The 18,809-nt window shown below is 50.1% G+C and overlaps 1 long non-coding RNA gene across 1 annotated transcript; it reads right to left on the bottom strand.

Moving 5' to 3' along the window:
- Positions 1-3,042: 3,042 nt before the first annotated feature.
- Positions 3,043-7,017, bottom strand: LOC139439894 (uncharacterized). Its single transcript, XR_011649998.1, has 3 exons — positions 6,601-7,017; positions 6,430-6,495; positions 3,043-6,058 (listed from the first exon to the last, which is right to left on the bottom strand). It is a non-coding gene; the product is annotated as an uncharacterized lncRNA (long non-coding RNA).
- Between the last annotated feature and the right edge of the window lie 11,792 nt (positions 7,018-18,809).

The raw sequence follows: 18,809 nt of genomic DNA, 5'->3' as shown, positions 1-18,809 counted from the left end.
TACCAGCATGGGGGAGGGAGGGGCAATGGGGAATTAATGCATGATAGGTACAAGGTTGGGGTGTTGAGAAAGTTCTAGTAATGGATGGTGATAAAGGCAGCATAACATTGTGATTGTAATTAGTCCCACTGACTTGTATGCTTGGGAGTGGTTGAGGGAAAGTTTACGTTTTATACATATTTCCACAATTTAAGAAAGAGAGACTAGAGACACAATGCCAAGTAAATGTAATACATAGTCCTGGACTGGATCTGATAATGGAGGGGAAATGCCCAAAAGTTATTTTATTGGGACATATGGAAAAAAATGGAATATAGACTGTGATTTCTTGAACTTGGTGACTATACTTAAGGTGGTTACATAAGTGAATGTCCTTGTTCTTTGGAAATGTGCATGGAAGTATTAAGTATTCAAGAAGCATGATTTATTCAGCCTACATTCAAATGTTTAGAAAATAAATAGATGGATAGACGGATGGATGGATGGACGGATGGATGGATGGATAGATAAACTGATATACCAGGTATGGCAAACTGTTAAAAGTTGGTGGATCTGAGTATCTGGGTGGGAGTATGTTGGAATTTTCTATATGGGTTTTTAAAAATATTATTTTTTGCAACTCTCCTATAAGTTAGCAATTATTTCAAATTAAATGTTTTAATAAAAAACAATAAGATGGAAAAACTGTTGAACTCAGAATTCTTTACTCTTAGGAAGTGATCTTTTATTTACATACCATGCTACAAAATAATTCAGTAGAGATATTAAAATTCACAATAGTTGACCCATTGAGCTATATAGCAAGCATTGTTATGAGCCCTTAAAGTGCATTTTATTTTGTATCATTCTGAAAATAACTCACACAAAGGTGCTGCTATTATCCCCATTTTATGGCTGAGGAATCTTAAAGAGATGAAATACCTTGATGAAAGTTACACAGCCAGGAAGTAGCAGAGGCTGAACTCAAACCGAGGACCAAATTCTGCCTCATTAACTGTTACAATGCATGACCTTCATAGCTAGGAGTGGACGGCAATTACCTTTATACCAGGAAACTTTAAGTTTCTCGACAAGGTGTGAGAACCAGCAGGTTCAATCTGCAGAATGTTCGCCCTAACTGAAAGCCTGCAGGTGCACAGCACTCCTGGCAGGACTTCCTGTCTAGGTGTCACACCCGCCCGGCCCGGGGACAGATCCCTTGGCTTATCGCACCGCAGAATTTGCGGTGATGGTTGGTTTTTCTCTCACTCTGAGGCCTGTGGCCTGTCTGGTGCCGCGGCTGTCAGGTAACTGCGTCTTCCAGGGTTGAAGTCTGCCTGGATAGCCTGGGTCCCTGGGCAGGAGAACGGGGTCTTGAGAAGTTATGCTTCGCTGGCCTCAGCCTTCTGCCCCACCCCACTTTACCTGATCACCAGGTCTCGCTGATTGCATTTAATAAATGACTTTGAGATCCCCTCTTTTTCTCTGTCTTTACTGCCACTACCCTTCTTACGACCTCCCTCAGTCATCTCTTACCAGGACTACTCCAAAACCCCCTACGTGATGCAGCCAACCTGACACCTTCTGGCCCAGGCTCTGCCTCTGCTCTGCTACCAGAAGGATCTCTCTAAAACCTGAAGCCGGCTAGTAAGACAGGGAATCAATGGATGGATCTGGAACCTGGCAAGAAGTCCACGTGGACATCAGTAACCCCAAAATGGCTGCTCGGGGACCTTCACCCCCAAGATTCTGCCATTCAAAAGATTCTCTCTGAAAGCCAGGAGAAGCCCTGGATATTCACTAAGGACTTTACCATCGGGCCCTAACAGGGATTGATGGGGGGTAATCAATCAAAACAGTAAACAGCTGGGACTCCTCCTATGCCATTAGCAAAGGGGTGGAATAATTAATGGCTCAAAAAAGCAGGTGCAAGAAGTGGATTTGGCTCAACTGATAGGGCGTCCGTCTACCACATGGGAGGTCCGTGGTTCAAACCCCGGGACTCCTTGCCCCATGTGCTGAGCTGGCCCACGTGCAGTGCTGATGCGCACAAGAAGTGCCTTGCCACACAGGGGTGTACCCTGCATTGGGGAGCCCCACGTGCAAGGAGAGCCGCCCCACATGAAAAAAGCACAGCCTGCCCACGAGTGGTGCCGCACACATGGAGAGCTGATGCAGCAAGATGATGCAACAAAAAGAGACACAGATTCCTGGTGCCACTGACAAGAATGCAAGCAGACACAGAAGAACACGCAGTGAATGGATATAGAGAGCAGACAATGGGGAAGGGGGAGGGGGAGGGGAGAGAAATAAATAAAAAATAAATCTTTAAAAAAAAAAAGCAGGCGTAAGGCCTGAACATGCTCTCTCATCCCTGGACCCCTACTATGGCCCCTTCTCCCCCAGCTTGGATCACTATGCAAGTAAACCTGGGGATTTATAATCTATAAAGGGAAATTGTAGTCTATAAATCAGCCCACTTTATCACTTTTCAACCCCTTCCTCTTCACCTGGGACCCATGGTCTGTTATTTTCTCCCATTTCTCATCTCTCCCTACCTGAATAAATTACTGGCCTAACTCACCTGATGTGCTCTTTTTTTTTTAATTTTTTTTAAAAAAGGTCTTGTTGCTTTCCAGTTCACCATCTCTCTCTCTTTTTTTTTTTAAGATTTATTTATTTATTTCTCTCCCCTTCCCCCGCTCCACCCCAGTTGTCTGTTCTCTGTGTCTATTTGCTTAGTCGTCTTCTTTGTCCGCTTCTGTTGTTGTCAGCAGCATGGGAATCTGTGTTTCTTTCTGTTGCGTCATCTTACTGTGTCAGCTCTCCATGTGTGCGGCGCCATTCCTGGGTAGGCTGCACTTTCTTTCCTGCTGGGCGGCTCTCCTTACGGGGCGCACTCCTTGCGCGTGGGACTTCCCTACGCGGGGACACCCCTGCGTGGCATGGAACTCCCTGCGCACGTCAGCACTGTGCGTTGGCCAGCTCCACACGGGTCAAGGAGGACTGGAGTTTGAACCGTGGACCTCCCATGCGGTAGACGGACGCCCTAACCACTGGGCCAAGTCCGCTTCTCTTGAGTCATTCTTAAGGCTGGGGAAATTTTCTTCTATAATTTATTTGCACAGCTCCTATCCAACAATCCTCAGTTCTCTCCTGGCACTTCTTTTAAATGAATGGCAGCATTTCTGAATCAATCCTTCATGTCTCAATTTCTCTCTCAAAATTTTCATTCTTGGTCTTTTCTGTGCATTCAGAAAGACTTCCTCACTTTTGGCTTCTGGATTACTTCCCCAGTCTTTGCCATATCCATGCTATTATTCATTCCATCTGTTCCTTTGTTTAGTTTTACTATCATAATCCTAAATTTCCTTTTTGTTTGTCCTTTCTTTTTTTCATGGCAGCCTGCTACAATATCTTTATGCATCCTAGAATATTATTTAGAATTTTAAAAAATGTCCTTTTCTTTTCCCTTCCTTATCTGTCCTTCCTCTAGGATCACTTTTCAGTTTGTTCATTTTAGTCCTTTTCTGTTGAGCTGTTGAATTTTCTCAAGTTTCTGGTGATCTGTGGTTTTCCATTCCTATCTCTGCTTGGAGGACAGGTTAATTAGTGGGTACATTCAGTTAGTTTTTATATACATATAATTTTAATCATAATTCCTCTTAAAATTTTGTATTAGGGAAATTGTAGGTTTACAGAAAAGTCATGGGTAAAATACACGGGTAAGCTTTTCTGTAATTTTGAGTGATCTATCTCCCAAGCAGGATCCTCTGAGCCCTGACTCTGCGGGTAAGTAGGACATTTTGACGGGCAGTCTTCTTTGTCAAGTGCACGGAGGACAGTTTAAAGATTAATTACCTTGATGCTGGGCCACAACTCTCTCCTGTTCTTTCTCTTTCTTTCCTCTGACCTTGGAGAGTCTCTGCTACTCCCTTCAAAGTAATTTTCTCTGGAGGAGGCTGTGCAATGTGCTAAAACCTCTGCCCCTGAGTCTCCATCAGTCGATCCCCACTGCTTTCTGTCCAGGGCTCAATCATCATTCTTGCCTCCCTTCTTGTTTTCTGGTGTTACTAGAGATTTAATGATTTTTAAAAAGCTATCTTTTCTAAAGCCTTTCATCAAATACATATGGAAGGGTAAGCAGCTATGAACAGTCAAAACCGTGTTGAAAAAGAACAAAACTGGAGGACTCTCTGATCTTAAAACCTATTACAAAGTGACAGTAATCCAAGCAGCATGGTATTAGCATGAGGACAGACATATAGACCCATGGAACTGAATCAAAGATTCAGAAATAAACCCTCCCACCGTTGGCCAACGGATCTTTGACAAGGGTGTCAAGCCCATCAGTGGCATAGGAAAAGTCTTTATAACAAATGTGCTGGGAGAACTGGAGAGCCCAATGCAAAAGAATGAAAGGAGATACCTCCCTCATGCAAAAATTAACTCAGAACGCATCCAAGACCCAAAGAGGAGGACCAAAACGATAAAACTCCTAGACGAAAACCGAGGGTACCACCTTCAGGACCTTGCATTCCTAGACTATATGCCAAAGCTACAAAGAACAACAGAAAGTAGACAAGTCGGAGTTAATAAAAATTTAAAACTTTGAGGCATCAAAGGACTTTACCATGAAAATAAAAAGCCACCCTACAGGGAAGCGGACTTGGCCCAGTGGATAGGGCGTCCGTCTACCATATGGGAGGTCCGCGGTTCAAACCCCAGTCCTGCTTGACCCGTGTGGAGCTGGCCCACGTGCAGTGCTGATGCACGCAGAGTGCCCTGCCACGCAGGGGTGTCCCCCGCATAGGGGAGCCCCACGCGCAAGGAGTGTACCCCGTAAGGAGAGCCGCCCAGCGTGAAAGAAAGTGCAGCCTGCCCAGGAATGGTGCCACACGCACGGAGAGCTGACTTGCAGCAAGATGATGCAACAAAAACACAGATTCCAGTGCCACTGACAACAACATATGGGGACAAAGCGCAGCAAATAGACACAGCGAACAGACAACATGGGGGAGGGGGGATAAATAAATAAATAAATCTTAAAAAAGAAAGACACCCTATGGGGGAGCAGGGGTGGCTCAAGAGGTTGAGCACCTGCCTCCCACGGGACATTGCATCCTCCCCTCTGGAGCATGGCTGGGAACCTGGAGCCCCGTGGGCGAGCGGCTCGCCTGCTGGGTGAGCCTCTGACAACCCCTGCCGCGGCAGTGCCAGCCCCTGGGACGGAGTTGTCAGCCCCCACCTACAGACGCTGCATTTCTCACAAGCCTAGTCCCAAGCACCCACGGGGGAGGCCAGGTCAGGCCAGGGCACCAGGAGACAGGTAAATGCAGGCGTGTGTATTATTTTTTCTCTTTATTTATTTTTTTAATGTTACAGTAAAAAAATATGAGGTCCCCATATAACCCCCACCCCCCTCACCCCACTCCTCCGCCCATAACAACAACCTCCTCCATCATCATGAGATATTCATTGCACTTGGTGAATACATCTCTGAGCACCACTGCACCTCATGGTCAATGGTCCACACCATAGCCCACACTCTCCCACAGTCCACCCAGTGGGCCATGGGAGGACATACAATGACTGGTAACTGTCCCTGCAGCAACACCCAGGACAACTCCAAGTCCCGAAAACACCCCCACATCACATCTCTTCCTCCCACTCCCTACCCCCAGCAGCCACCATGGCCACTTTCTCCACACAAATGCCACATCTTCTTCGATTACTAATCACAATAGTTCATGAATAGAATATCAGTAAGTCCACTCTAATCCACACTCTATTTCTCCATCCTGTGGACCTTAGAATGGTTGTGTCCACTCCACAGCTATATCAAGAGGGAGCTTAGATTCCACGTGGGTGCTGGATGCAATTCTCCTGCTTTCAGCTGTAGGCGCTCTTGGCTCCCTGGTGTGGTGGTTGACCTTCTTCACCTCCATGTTAGCTGAGTAGGGTAAGTGCAATAACCCAGAGTGTAGGAGCTGAAGTCTGTTGAGGCTCAGGGTCTGGCTATCATATGGTCAGTCCAGAGATTCAGGTCCCCTGGGTATACACTAAACCCCAGCACCAACTACAGACCAGTAAAAGTAACAAGAGAGGCTTGTGAAAAAAGATCACATCTGAGTCCAGCTCCATCACACAGAAACACAAACTCCAAAGTAGGGTCAATTGACATGGCACTGAACTCCATCTGCCATGATCACAGAACGCTCCTCAAGTAATTATCATGCATATGAGGGGTGAAAATCACTGACCCAAGGTTTACTACAAAGCATGCTAAGCCCTGGGGATGCAAATAACAATAGTAATGGCTAACATTTACTGAGTGCATACTGTATGTCAGGCCCTGTTCTAAGCATGCTCTCAGCAACCCTGAAAGGTAGGTATTACTCCCATTTTATAGATGAAGAAACTGAGTCACAAAGAGGCTAAGTAACTCGCCTGAGGTTATCCAGGTAGGAAGTGGCAATCTGGTCCTCTGCTCTGCAGCTGTCTGTACATAGTCTACTAAATAATGAAAAGACAGGAGATAGGAGTCAAGAGGAATGCCTGAGGTGGGGGTGGGGTGGGGAAAAGACTTAGGTCAGGAAGGCTTCCTGGAGGAGGCGGTACCTCAACTAAAGAGAGGAAGACTGGGAATCAGCAAGACCAAGTCTGGGAAGAGCGCCTCAGTTCCTGCCTCCTGTGCTTTGCCTCCGCCTTCCAGTACTTTCCTCCGTCTTCCGCTCCCGGGAAAACACGGGCATGCCCCCGGCAGTGCGCCCTGACCGCGCTGGGCACTTTAACGCGCAGGACCGAGGTCACGCACAATGACCCCGCAAATGCTCCTCGGGACAAAAGGCCCTTCTGTGTGCGCCTCACTCATCACCCGCTCCCCTAGGCGGTTCCAAATGAGTCTTTGTTGCAGGAACAATTCACCAACGTGTCGAACACTCGCGGGCTCTGGGCCGCTCCCCCTCCTCCTTCCACCGGCTCTCGAGGCTGGAAAAACAGTCCCTGGCCCCGGGGCCGCCGCCCCGCCCCGCGGGAGGCTCCAGGCCCCGCGCCCGCCGCCCCGCCCCGCGGGAGGCTCCAGGCCCCGCGCCCGCCGCCCCGCCCCGCGGGAGGCTCCAGGCCCCGCGCCCGCCGCCCCGCCCCGCGGGAGGCTCCAGGCCCCGCGCCCGCCACCCCTGGAGGCTTCATGGCCCGCACCCGCCGCCCCGGGAGGCTCCAGGCCCCGCGCCCGCCGCCCCGCCCCGGGAGGCTCCAGGCCCCGCGCCGCCGTCCCGCCCGGGAGGCCGCCCTCAGCCCCGCTCCAGCCCGCGGGGCGCCGCGCCCGAGGCCGCGCCTAGGCCCGGGAGCCTGCGCCGCCCCCGGCGGGCCTCGGCGCGCGGGGCCGAGCCCTGAGGCGGCCCGTTAGCCGCGGGCGGATCGGAAGCCCGGTCGGGGCACCCAAACCACCGAGGAAGAGCCGTGTAGAGAGCCGCCCTCGCGCCGCGCCCCGTCAGGCGGCCGCGCGGGCCGGGCCGCGGGGCGCCTCAGGGGCCGCCCTGGCGGGGGCTGGAGCACGGGCCTCGGGAAGGCGGCTGGGGGCGCGCGCTTCCAGAGGGGCCTGGCGCCCTGTGCGGCCTGAGGCGGGCCGCGGGAGCCGCCCCGCCCCGGGTCCTCCCGGCCGGCAGGTGCCCTTCCCGCCCGGGCTTCTCGCGGTGCGGCCCGGGACGGCTCCGTCTGGAAGCTGGGGAGAGAAGCGGCCCCGCGGCCGCCCGAGTGCCTGAGGCCCGGCCTCTCCAGGGCCGCGCGCGCGCTGGGGGTCTGCGCCCCTCAGGCCCAGCCCGCGACGCCGGCGACGGCCGTTCCCCAGGGCCCCAGGATGGACCTGGAGGCTTTGAGAGCGCGAGGGCCGCAGGCCCGTGGCCGAGGCGGCAGGCTGAGGAGGCGCGGGTGCGGCTGCTGGCGGCGCGGGGCCGGGCCCGCGGCGGGCCTCGAGGACTGAAAGCTGCCCGAGCCCTGCTCAGGTCTTGAGGCCTGTTCCCAGGCGCTGGGATGGAGTCCCACTCCAGGAAGTGGGGGCGCTAGGATTTCATACCAGGCAAACTTCCCAGTTTCTCATTCCAATAGCATCTTTGCATCTGGGCAGACAGGGGGGAAATTCCTCCATTATAATATCCCATGTGTGAGCTGTGCGGCTGCTGTGTTTGTGGTGGCACTTCTTTCTTTCCTTCCCTTCCTGTTGAGTAAGATCTCCTTTATATACCCCTCAAGTGTCAGCGCTGAAAAGACAACTTTAGCATGCACGGAGGCCAATTATTTTATTTGACAAAAAAGGAAAGTGAGAAGCAGGCAGACTGGCGCAAAGGCACACGGCTAGTTAACGACCACTAGGGTTGAAACCAGGTCTTCTAACAACTAGCCCAGAACTTTTTTCTAATACCACACCCCTTTAGAGCATCAGGGACTCCTGCTCACCCCACATTGTTTCCCATTTTGCTCACTTCCATGTACAGGGCCTTCAACTATACCTTGTATGTGATAAAACGACTTTCTGAAAAGTTTCCATGATTTGTTATTTTGATGGGGAAAAAAAATACACAGTTTAGAAAGAAAGAGGCGGCAGAGCAGGTGTAGCTCAGCGGTTGAGCACCTGCTCCGCAAGAAAGAGGTCCCAGGTTCAATGCCTGATACCTCCTAAAAATAAAAAAATAAAAATAGAAACATAAAGAAACAGGTTAACACAACCAGAGATGTGAAATGGGAGAGCAAATCCCCTGACTCTAAGGCAATGCTACCCAAGTTTTCTATGGGTCAGTAGCCTGGGCTTCGCCTGGGAACTCCACCCCAGAACTGCTGAATCAAAATCTGTATTTTAACAAGGTCTCTAGGTGATTACAATACACACCGAAATTTGAATAGTACAACTTTAAGGTATGGTTCTGTGAAAGTCCCACCTCTCTCTACCCAAATGCTTAAACTTGTACCACTTCCCTGTTGCTCCTTTCTTTGACATCCCCCTCCCAAGTTTTGCTATGTTACTCTTGTTCTGCCATTAGATATCATTTTTCTTGACATTTTAAAACCTTAGGGGGTATATTTTAAAACGGCACACTCAAAATGGAAATTTTTGGGGAAAAGAAAATATAGCCAATTTGAGAGATCTTCTGCAGATCTAATGAGATGTTTTTAATGTAGAAATATAAACATCTACTGTGTTTATATTGGCTTGCTTGTAAAATTATCATCTTTGGTTACATTTAGATTAAATTTAGGAATTTACTGGCTTGGAAATTATACTGAAAAACTCTGAGAAGAAAAATATTTTCCCCTTAACTTTCTGGAAAATAAGAAAAGGTCTTTAAAAAAACAATACCAATTATATGTTTTCTCTATTTCTGTATTATTCCCATCCACCATCGCATATTTGTTCTTCTTACTTTCTCTCTCTTTTTTCCTAGATCAATTTCCTATTTCATTTAAAATTTTAAAAAAGTTTTTCCTTCTTTATTATAGAAAAAATAAAAAATAGAGAAGCAAAAGAAAATGAAACACAACCCAAATCCCACCCATCTAGAAAAACCTGTAAACCTCTTAAATATTTCTCAAATCTTTTTGTGTGTGTATTTGTTAACAAAAAGTGAATTAATTCAATGCATACTAATCAGTATTTATTTCCTTTTTTGTTTTGTTTTCTATTTCCTTTTAAATATAACTATATATTGCTAACTTTTTTCCATCTATAACCTTACCTCCACAGGGTCATTTTCATTAAATTCTCCCTTATGGATCGTATCATGGTTGATTTAATCATATTTCTATGCTGGATATTTAGGCAGTTCAAATGCTCACTATTAAAAACAGTATTGGGAAGCAGATGTGGCTCAGGTGACTGGGCTCCCACCTACCACATGGGAGATTGCTGGTTCAGATCCTATTGCCTCCTAAAGAAGAGAGTGAGCAGGCACAGCAAGCTGACACAACAAGAGACACAAGAAGAAAAAACAATGAGAGATACAACAAAGCAGGGAGCTGAGGTTCCTGGTGCCTCCTAAAAGAAGACAGCGAGTTGACGCGACAGGCAGGTATGGCGAGCTGACACAACAAGATGACACAACAAGAGATGTGGGGAGGAAAAATGTGATGTGAGACACAACAAAGCAGGGAGTGGAGGTGGCTCAAGCAATTAGGCACCTCCATCCCACATCAGAGGTCCGGGGTTCGGCTCCCAGTGCCTCCTAAAGAAACAAGGAAGGGAAGTGGATTTGACTCAACTGTTAGAGCATCTGCCTACCATTTAGGAGGTCCAGGGTTCAAACCCAGGGCCTCCTGACCTGTGTGGTGAGCTGGCCCACGCACAGTGCTGATGCACTCACTGATGCGGCAAGATAATGCAACAAAAAGAGACACAGATTCCCGGTGCCAGTGACAAGAATGTGAGTGGACACAGAAAAACACACAGCGAATGGACACAGAGAGCAGACAATGGTGGGGAAAGGGAAGGGGAGAGAAATAAAAAAAAAGAAAGAAGGAAGATGAGAACAGGCACAGCAAGTGAAAGGTAACAAGGGGGTGGGGAGAAATAAAATCTTTTTAAAAAACAAAAGGCAGCATTGTATAGGCTTAGTGATTTTTTTATTAATACCTTAAAACTTCTTTAAGTAGGTCATAAACATATGAATACATTACACTTGTGAAAAAAATTAAAACTAACACTAAATCCTCCTTTGACCATCATTCCCAGCCTTGGTTGCCTTCCCACACTCCCAGAGTTGTCAGTTTTGGGTGTATTCTCCAAGACCATTTTCTATGCATTTGCATACATATCTATGCAGCCATAGGACAAATTACTGTGTGGTAGACTGAATTATATACCTAAATTTAGGCATGCTTTTAATCTAATCCACATTCCTGTGGTGTGAACCCATTGCAAATACAATCTCTTTTTTTATTATTATTTTTATTTATTCCTCTCCCCTCCCCGCCCCCTCCATTGTCTGCTGTGTCCATTCGCTGTGTGTTCTTCTGCATCTGCTTGCATTATCCTGCAGCACTGGGAAACTGCGTCTTTTTTTTTGTTGCATCACGCTGCATCAGCTCTCCGTGTGTGCAGCACCACTCCTGGGTGGGCTGTGCTTTTGTCACGTGGGGTGGCTCTCCTTGCAGGGCACACTCCTTGCGTGTGGGGGACCCCTACGCGGGGATGCCCCTGTGTGGCACAGCACTCCTTGCATGCAGCAGCAGCACTGCACGTGGGTCAGCTCACCACACGGGTCAGGAGGCCCTGGGGATCAAACCCTGGACCCTCCATATGGTAGACAGACACTCTTATCAGTTAAGCCATGTCTGCTTCCCCAAACACAGTCTCTTAAAGATGTTATTTTCAGTTAAGGTATGGCCCAACTGAATGAGGTTGCATCTTACCCTGTATTACTGGAAGCCTTATAAAGAGAAATAAACTGGAAGCCAGGAGTTGGAGAAAGCCATGGGGAAATGCTGGAAGCAGGAAGTCAGCAGGAAAACGAAAGTTAAAGAAGACATCGCCACATGACAGAGAAGCCAAGGAACCCCAAGGACTCAGTAAGCTAGCGCCAGAATGCTCTCAACCTGGGGAGGAAGCAAGTAATCTAGCCTCTGACTGTGGGACAATAAATTCCCATCAGTTAAGCAACCCATTGTGTGCTATTTGTCATAGCAGCCTGGGAAACTGAGACACACTGTTTTGTATTTTCTTTCACACCAATGTTATAATACAATTTCCATTATTCTTCAGATTCTCTTTTCCACTCAACAATGTGTCTTGGACTGCTTTCTGTGTTCATGTCTATAGAGCTACTATTTCATTTTAGTGTTGTGGAGTACTCTGTGTTATGAAAAGACCATGGTTTATCTAGCCTGTCTTGTATTCACTGACCTTTAGGTTGCTTCCACTTTGCCTGTCTTACAAAGAACATGCTTCTGCCTGCTTCTTTGTGTACATGTGTGAGTGTTCCTCTTGAATAGGTTCGGAGAAGTGGCATTGCTGCATCCTAGGGTCACCTCCTTCTTCCTACGTGTGCCTAGAGGAAAAACTCATTCAAAGGTATGGAGGGAAAAGTGTGGTCCTTGAAAGCCGGAACGGCAAGTTTTTTCCCTCTCAGCTTTGTTCTTGACTTCCAGTGTAATCTTGAGTGTTCTGTCTAGGATGGATGGAATGCAAGTGAGCAAGAAAAGGGACATTCCAGGCTTACGAGGGAAAGCTGGCTGAGTGTAAATGCTGCCTTCTCTCGTGTGAGAGGGAAGAATGCCTACGGGGTGAGGAGAAGAGCGTCCTCTCCTTCATCCTTCCTTTTTGCTCCATAGCTGAGCCCACCCTCCACCCCAGCTCAGGGAATCCACAACTTTGGTGGTTGCGTTTAGGATGCAAGGCACGATGTGAGGCTCTCCAAGCATTTCAGTAGGTGCCCTGGTCTCTGCCCTGGTGAGGGAGAGTAGAACTCCATGAGTGGGAAGATGAGACAACACTTACAAGCCATGCGCTTCACTACCCAGTATGGCTTAGTGTTAGGCAAACTGAGCACTGCCCCGGTGGCTGCCGAGTGGGCACAAATTCCTTTCCCCTCCCGCCTGGATAGCTGCCCCAGCCTTTGACTTGGTTTCCTTACCTGTAGTCTCTCCCTTCCAATCCACTCAGTTCATTGAAATAAAATAATCTTGGAAAACGACTTTCGTGGCATTTGGTACCTTGTTCAGCCCCACTCCTCTTGTTCTGTCTACTAAGCTCTCCCTCATTCTTCAAGGCTCGGTTCACACTCTTACTACGTGCCAGTCCCTTCCTCCACAGACTTCCCCTGACTCTAGGTTCTGTGCATTACTCCTTCCCTCTCTCTCCTTTTCTTATAATAGATGCCACTTTACTGTGCCTACGCATTTATTTTTCTGGCCTACCTCTATCCAAACTGTGAGTTCTAAGAGCGCAGGCCACCTTTGAACCTGCAGAACCTGACTTATTACCCAGCTGATGCTTAGTAAGTACTCAGCCAAAGAATGGGTTGGGAAGCGGATTTGGCCCAACAGATAGAGCGTACATCCGCCTCCCACATGGGAGGTCCAAGGTTCAAACCCAGGGCCTCCTGACCCGTGTGGAGCTGGCCCACGCGTAGTGCTGATGCGTACAAGGAGAGCCATGCCATGCAGGGGTGTCCCCCGTGTAGGGGAGGCCCATGCACAAGGAGTGCACCCTGTAAGGAGTGCGAAAAAAGCGCAGCCTGCCCAGGAATGGCGCCGCACATGCTGAGAGCCGATGCAGCAAGATGACACAACAAAAAGAGACACGGATTCCAGGTGCCGGTGACAAGAACAGAAGCGGACACAGAAGAACACACAGCGAATGGACACAGAGGGCAGACAACTGGGGGGTAGGGAAGGGGAGAGAAATAAATTTTAAAAAAAGAAAAAAGGAATGTATCAGTGAGCTTCCAGGCCCTCCAGCGGTTCTCAGTGTTCTCTTTGGCATTGAAGGGTAGCTTTTCTTAGAGAGAGAAGCAACTGCATCAGGTGGCAGGAGCAGAGACCGCCTTTGAGAGGAGGTTGTGGATCCTGAAGGTGAAAAGGGAGGGGCTGGTACTTGCCCCCTCTAAGTCTTTCGATTTTACATTTCAAACAAATTAGGCTATAGCTCTCTCTGTGGTGAAAGGGGTGCGAGGGAAGTGTTTATTTTTTAAAAAGAGAGAGAGAAAGGGAACCTTTTAAAAAGATTACCGCTTTCCCTAGTTAGGAACTGGAAGTTTTGTTTTGTTTTTTTTTAAAGATAGGAAAGTTATTATACAATTAACTAAGCAATTTGCCAAAAAGGCTTCCCAAATAAGCTGTACATTCCTGTATGTCGGGTTAGGAACTGGAAGTTTTTAAAGCTCAATTCTAATCACGTTTCCCTTGCCCAAAACCCTTGGAAGGCTTCCCATTGCTCTTAGGATAAGTTCAAAAGTCTTACCTTGACCTGCCAGGCCCGGATGGCTGCCTGCCTGGCCAGCGTTCTTTCACGTCACATATCATGGCCGTTTTTCCCCACTGCGCACTCCTCACTCCCGGGGCAGGTCCGTGTCTGCTCTGCCTGCTGCCTGGAGGTCCGCCGCCCTGCGACGCAGTCCTCGCCCCGCCGCAGGTGAGGAGACGGAAGCTCGGGGAAAGGCGTGGGCACTCGAGATCTGAGCCGGCGCCACGCGCCTTGTCAGACGCCCAACGGGCCACCAGGTCCTTTATGCTCACAGAGCCCCCTTCTCCATCCCGAGGTTCCGTTGTAGTTTCCCAGGTAGGCGCAACAAAGGGCCACAAACAGCATAGCTGAAAACCACAGAACTCAGTTCTGGAGGCTAGAAGCCTTTGATCAAGGCGTGGACAGGGCCCTGCTTCCTCTTAAGTCTGCAGGGAAGAATCATTTCCAGGTCCTCCCCGCCCCCCACCCCGGGTGCTGCTGGTGGCTCATCCACAATCCCCGGAGCTCCCTTCATCTGTGTTCCTGTGTCCAAATTTCCTCTTTTTGTAAGGACACGGGTAATATTGCATAAAGGGCCCACCTTACTCCAGGCTGACCTAATTTTTTTAACTTGTCTAATGCCATTGTTTTTTAGGAAGTACCAAGGTTCGAACCCAGGACCTCATACATGGGAAGCAGGTGCTCAACCACTGAGCTATATCTGCTCCCCAATGAGACTTGTTTTTTTCATTGGTTTGTTTGTTTTGTCTTTGTTTTTAGGAGGTACCGGGGATCAGACCTGGGACCTCATACATGGGAAGCAGGCATTCAACGAGTTGAGCTACATCTGCTCCCGATAAGTCCATCTTTAATGGTCCTATTTCCAAATAAAGTCTCATTCTGAGGTACCAGCAAGTAGGATTTCAAAATATCTTTTGGGAGGACACAATTCAATCCATAACAGGACTTGAACTGAGTTCCAGTTCCACCATTTACTAGATTTATAATTCTAGGTGAGTCTCCTCATCTGAATAAACTGAATAATAAGGATAATAATACTTACTCTACTATCTCATAATATAGTGTTTACATATGTATGTATATATGTGTGTGTGTGTATATTAATGAGAGGGAGGGAGAGGGAGAGGGAGAGGGAGAGGGAGAGGGAGAGGGAGAGGGAGAGGGAGAGGGAGAGGGAGAGGGAGAGGGAGAGGGAGAGGGAGAGGGAGAGGGAGAGGGAGAGGGAGAGGGAGAGGGAGAGGGAGAGGGAGAGGGAGAGGGAGAGGGAGAGGGAGAGGGAGAGGGAGAGGGAGAGGGAGAGGGAGAGGGAGAGGGAGAGGGAGAGGGAGAGGGAGAGGGAGAGGGAGAGGGAGAGGGAGAGGGAGAGGGAGAGGGAGAGGGAGAGGGAGAGGGAGAGGGAGAGGGAGAGGGAGAGGGAGAGGGAGAGGGAGAGGGAGAGGGAGAGGGAGAGGGAGAGGGAGAGGGAGAGGGAGAGGGAGAGGGAGAGGGAGAGGGAGAGGGAGAGGGAGAGGGAGAGGGAGAGGGAGAGGGAGAGGGAGAGGGAGAGGGAGAGGGAGAGGAGAGGAGAGGGAGAGGGAGAGGGAGAGGAGGAGGAGAGGAGAGGGAGAGGGAGAGGGAGAGGGAGAGGAGAGGAGGGAGAGGGAGAGGGAGAGGGAGAGGGAGAGGGAGAGGGAGAGGGAGAGGGAGAGGGAGAGGAGAGGGAGAGGGAGAGGGAGAGGGAGAGGGAGAGGGAGAGGAGAGGGAGAGGGAGAGGGAGAGGAGAGGGAGAGGGAGAGGGAGAGGGAGAGGGAGAGGGAGAGGGAGAGGGAGAGGGAGAGGGAGAGGGAGAGGGAGAGGAGAGGAGAGGGAGAGGGAGAGGGAGAGGGAGAGGGAGGGAGAGGGAGAGGGAGAGGGAGAGGGAGAGGGAGAGAGGGAGAGGCTTGTGACTTCACCTTACAAATATAGGTGGAAAAAGTGGTGTTTTTCATCTGGTTCAAGTCTGTAACGGGTTTACCTGGTCTGCCCACTCTGGGCATTAGTTTCTTTACAAAACTGTCAGTTTGGAGCTACTGAGTCCAGCTGTTCCTGTGTGTTATCTAGAGCAGTTTGTAGCCCAGGACTAACATGGATAACAAAAAAAAGATTAGTTTTGAATGTCATCCATCCTATAGAATGGGAACTATACATTTAGCTTTGATATACATTAAAGCCAATGAATACTCTGGCAGTACACTCTAGTGTGTGACTTCTAGTCCTGGCTCACCAAGGGGCAGGTGAAAGGTTAATTAAAGTGTAATTAATGATTGAGAGTAAGCTTTGGAGTCAGACAGCCTCGGGTTCAATTTTGTTAGCTCTACATTTACTGACAGAGGCCTTAGGCAAGTTACTTAACCTCTCTAAGCTTCATTTCTACATTTGTAAAACCCGAGTAATGAGAGTACCCGCCCTTCAGTTTACTGTAAGGATTAAAGCAAACAATGTAAGTAAGTGCCTGGAGAGTCTGAAACCTGTAAAAGTGTCAGGCTGTTATCACCATCTCTGCTGCTTTCTCCTCCCTAACACCCCTTTTTCCATGTTCATTCCATTCCAGCTGGGATGACGGCTTTCACGTTGAGAATTCTGTCTGTCCATCCGCAACTTCTCAAGTGAAGCCCGCCCCTTCTGTAAGGAGGAGCGACTTCCCGCTCTGCCGTCTGCACAGGGACTCCCCTCAGCTCTCACATTTCTGGGGCAGCATCTCTATTTGTGCAGTCCAGCAACTTTTTCTATTCCTATTTGAGCAACTGCACGTTTTTGTTCAGCAACTTTTGAGTTTAACTAAGGACGGGAAGATTTTATACTCTTTGACTTTTGACAGCAAGAAAATGTGCAATTGAGTGCCAAAGTAGAAAAAGGATTTACTTTCCAGCTATTTCAGTTACTCTCATACAGGCTACCTGAACGGATTTATTATTTATTTTTCATTTATTTCTCTTCCCTTCCCACCCACCCTTGTTGTCTGGCTCTCTGTGTCCATTCGCTGTGTGTTCTTCTGTGTCCCGCTTGCATTCTTGTCAGCAGCACTGGGAATGTTTATTTTTGTTGTGTCATCTTGCTGGGGTCAGCTCTCCGTGTGTGCGGCGCCACTCCTGGGCATAGTTGTATGACTATGATCAACGCCCCAAGACATAGGTTAGTATTAATAACTCTTGGAAAGTGGAACTTGGCCCAGCGGTTAGGGCCGTCCGTCTACCACATGGGAGGTCCGCGGTTCAAGCCCCCGGGCCTCCTTGACCTGCGTGGAGCTGGCCCATGCGCAGTGCTGATGCGCGCAAGGAGTGCCCTGCCACGCAGGGGTGTCCCCCGCGTAGGGGAGCCCCACGCGCAAGGAGTGCGCCTGTAAGGAGAGCCGCCCAGAAGGAAAGAAAGTGCAGCCTGCCCAGGAATGGCATCGCACACGCGGAGACCTTGACACAGCAAGATGACACAACACAGAGAGACACAGATTCCTGGTGCCGCTGATAAGGATCGAATTGGTCACAGAAGAACACACAGCGAGTGGACACAGATAGCAGACAACGGGGGGAAGGGGAGATAAATAAAGAATAAATCTTTTAAAAAGTAATAATAACAACTTGTAGAGAGTGGATGTGGCTCCAGGTGTTGAGCGCCTGCCTCCCACATGGGAGGCCATGGATTTGGTTCTGGTGCCTCCTGAAAAAACAAAAACAAACAAGCAAAACAAAACAAACAACAGGCAACACGAAAAGACCGAGTCAGGGGAGCTGATGCGGCTCAGTGGCTGAGCACCGCTTTCCCACATACGACGTCCGGGGTCCTATCCCCGGCCCAGGTACCTCAAAAAACCAAACCAAACCAAACCCTCGCGAGCCCACTGGGTCAGTGGCGGCTGACGGCCCAAGTGACCGCGGCTCTCATCCCCGCAGCGGGGTGGGCGCGGGGGTCTCCGCAGGCGCCTGCCTCTCTACCAGTCGACGCCCAGCCCCTTCCCGCTCCACAGCCGCCGCCCGGGGACACGGCGGCCACTTCCCTCCCTGCGCCAAAGGCCACTTCCCTCCCTGCGCAAAGGCCGGTGGTGGGTTCGCGCAAACCCCTCCCGAGGGGCGGCCCGCGCGCGGCGACAGAAACAGGAAGAGGGTGGTTTCCACGGGGAGGGGAGGCGGCGCGGCCGGCGGCAAAGAGGCCTCCCTTTTCTCTCGTGCGGGACCCCGTGCTGCGCGCACCGCGCTGGGAAAACGATCAGGAACGCAAAGCAGCGCCGGCCAGGGCCGGGAGGCGCGTGCCGCGCAGAGGCCTCGCAGGGAGGCCGCCGACGCCCGCTGCGGGCAGGCCCAGGCGCCGCCAGCTGCGCATGCGCGGCCGCGCCCCGCCCCGGAAGCTGCCGCGGGTCCGAGTCTGCCCTTCAGGGTCACGGAGTTCCGCGAGGGCTTCAGATCTGAGTAGAGCCCCCGAGGGGAAGCGCAGCCGCTCGTTTCTCGTAGAGCGCCTCCGTTTATGGGAAGTCTGGGGTTTCTGGGGCGGGGGGTGAGGTAATAGGTGAGATCATCATTATTCATAGGAAATACCACCAGGGTCTTTCCTCCTTTTTTTTTTTTTTTTACTATTGTTAATTTTTTTTGGGGGGGGGAGCAAACTCTTTTGTGGAGGGCTGACTTTCAATAGATTGCAGCGGGAGGCGCTCAGCTGCCTGAGACACCCAGACCTGGAAGCAGGCCACCTGTGGGTTGCTTAGCACCAGTCCCCACAAACGCGCTGGGGCCGACCAGTGAGGGGCGGCCCCTTTGCCAGCCGTGCCGGTTTCCCTGTTCTAGAGGCTCTCGGTCCTGGGACCGTAGCCTGCTGCCTGGAATGGCCTTCAGTCGTAACCCCCCAGGTGTTAGCTTCTCCCGTGGGCTCCCTC

Source organism: Dasypus novemcinctus, chromosome 10 (assembly GCF_030445035.2).
Source record: "Dasypus novemcinctus isolate mDasNov1 chromosome 10, mDasNov1.1.hap2, whole genome shotgun sequence".
NCBI classification, from domain to species: Eukaryota; Metazoa; Chordata; class Mammalia; order Cingulata; family Dasypodidae; genus Dasypus; species Dasypus novemcinctus.
The sequence above is the reverse complement of the archived record's forward strand: the minus strand, read 5'-3'. Positions and strand labels throughout refer to the sequence as shown.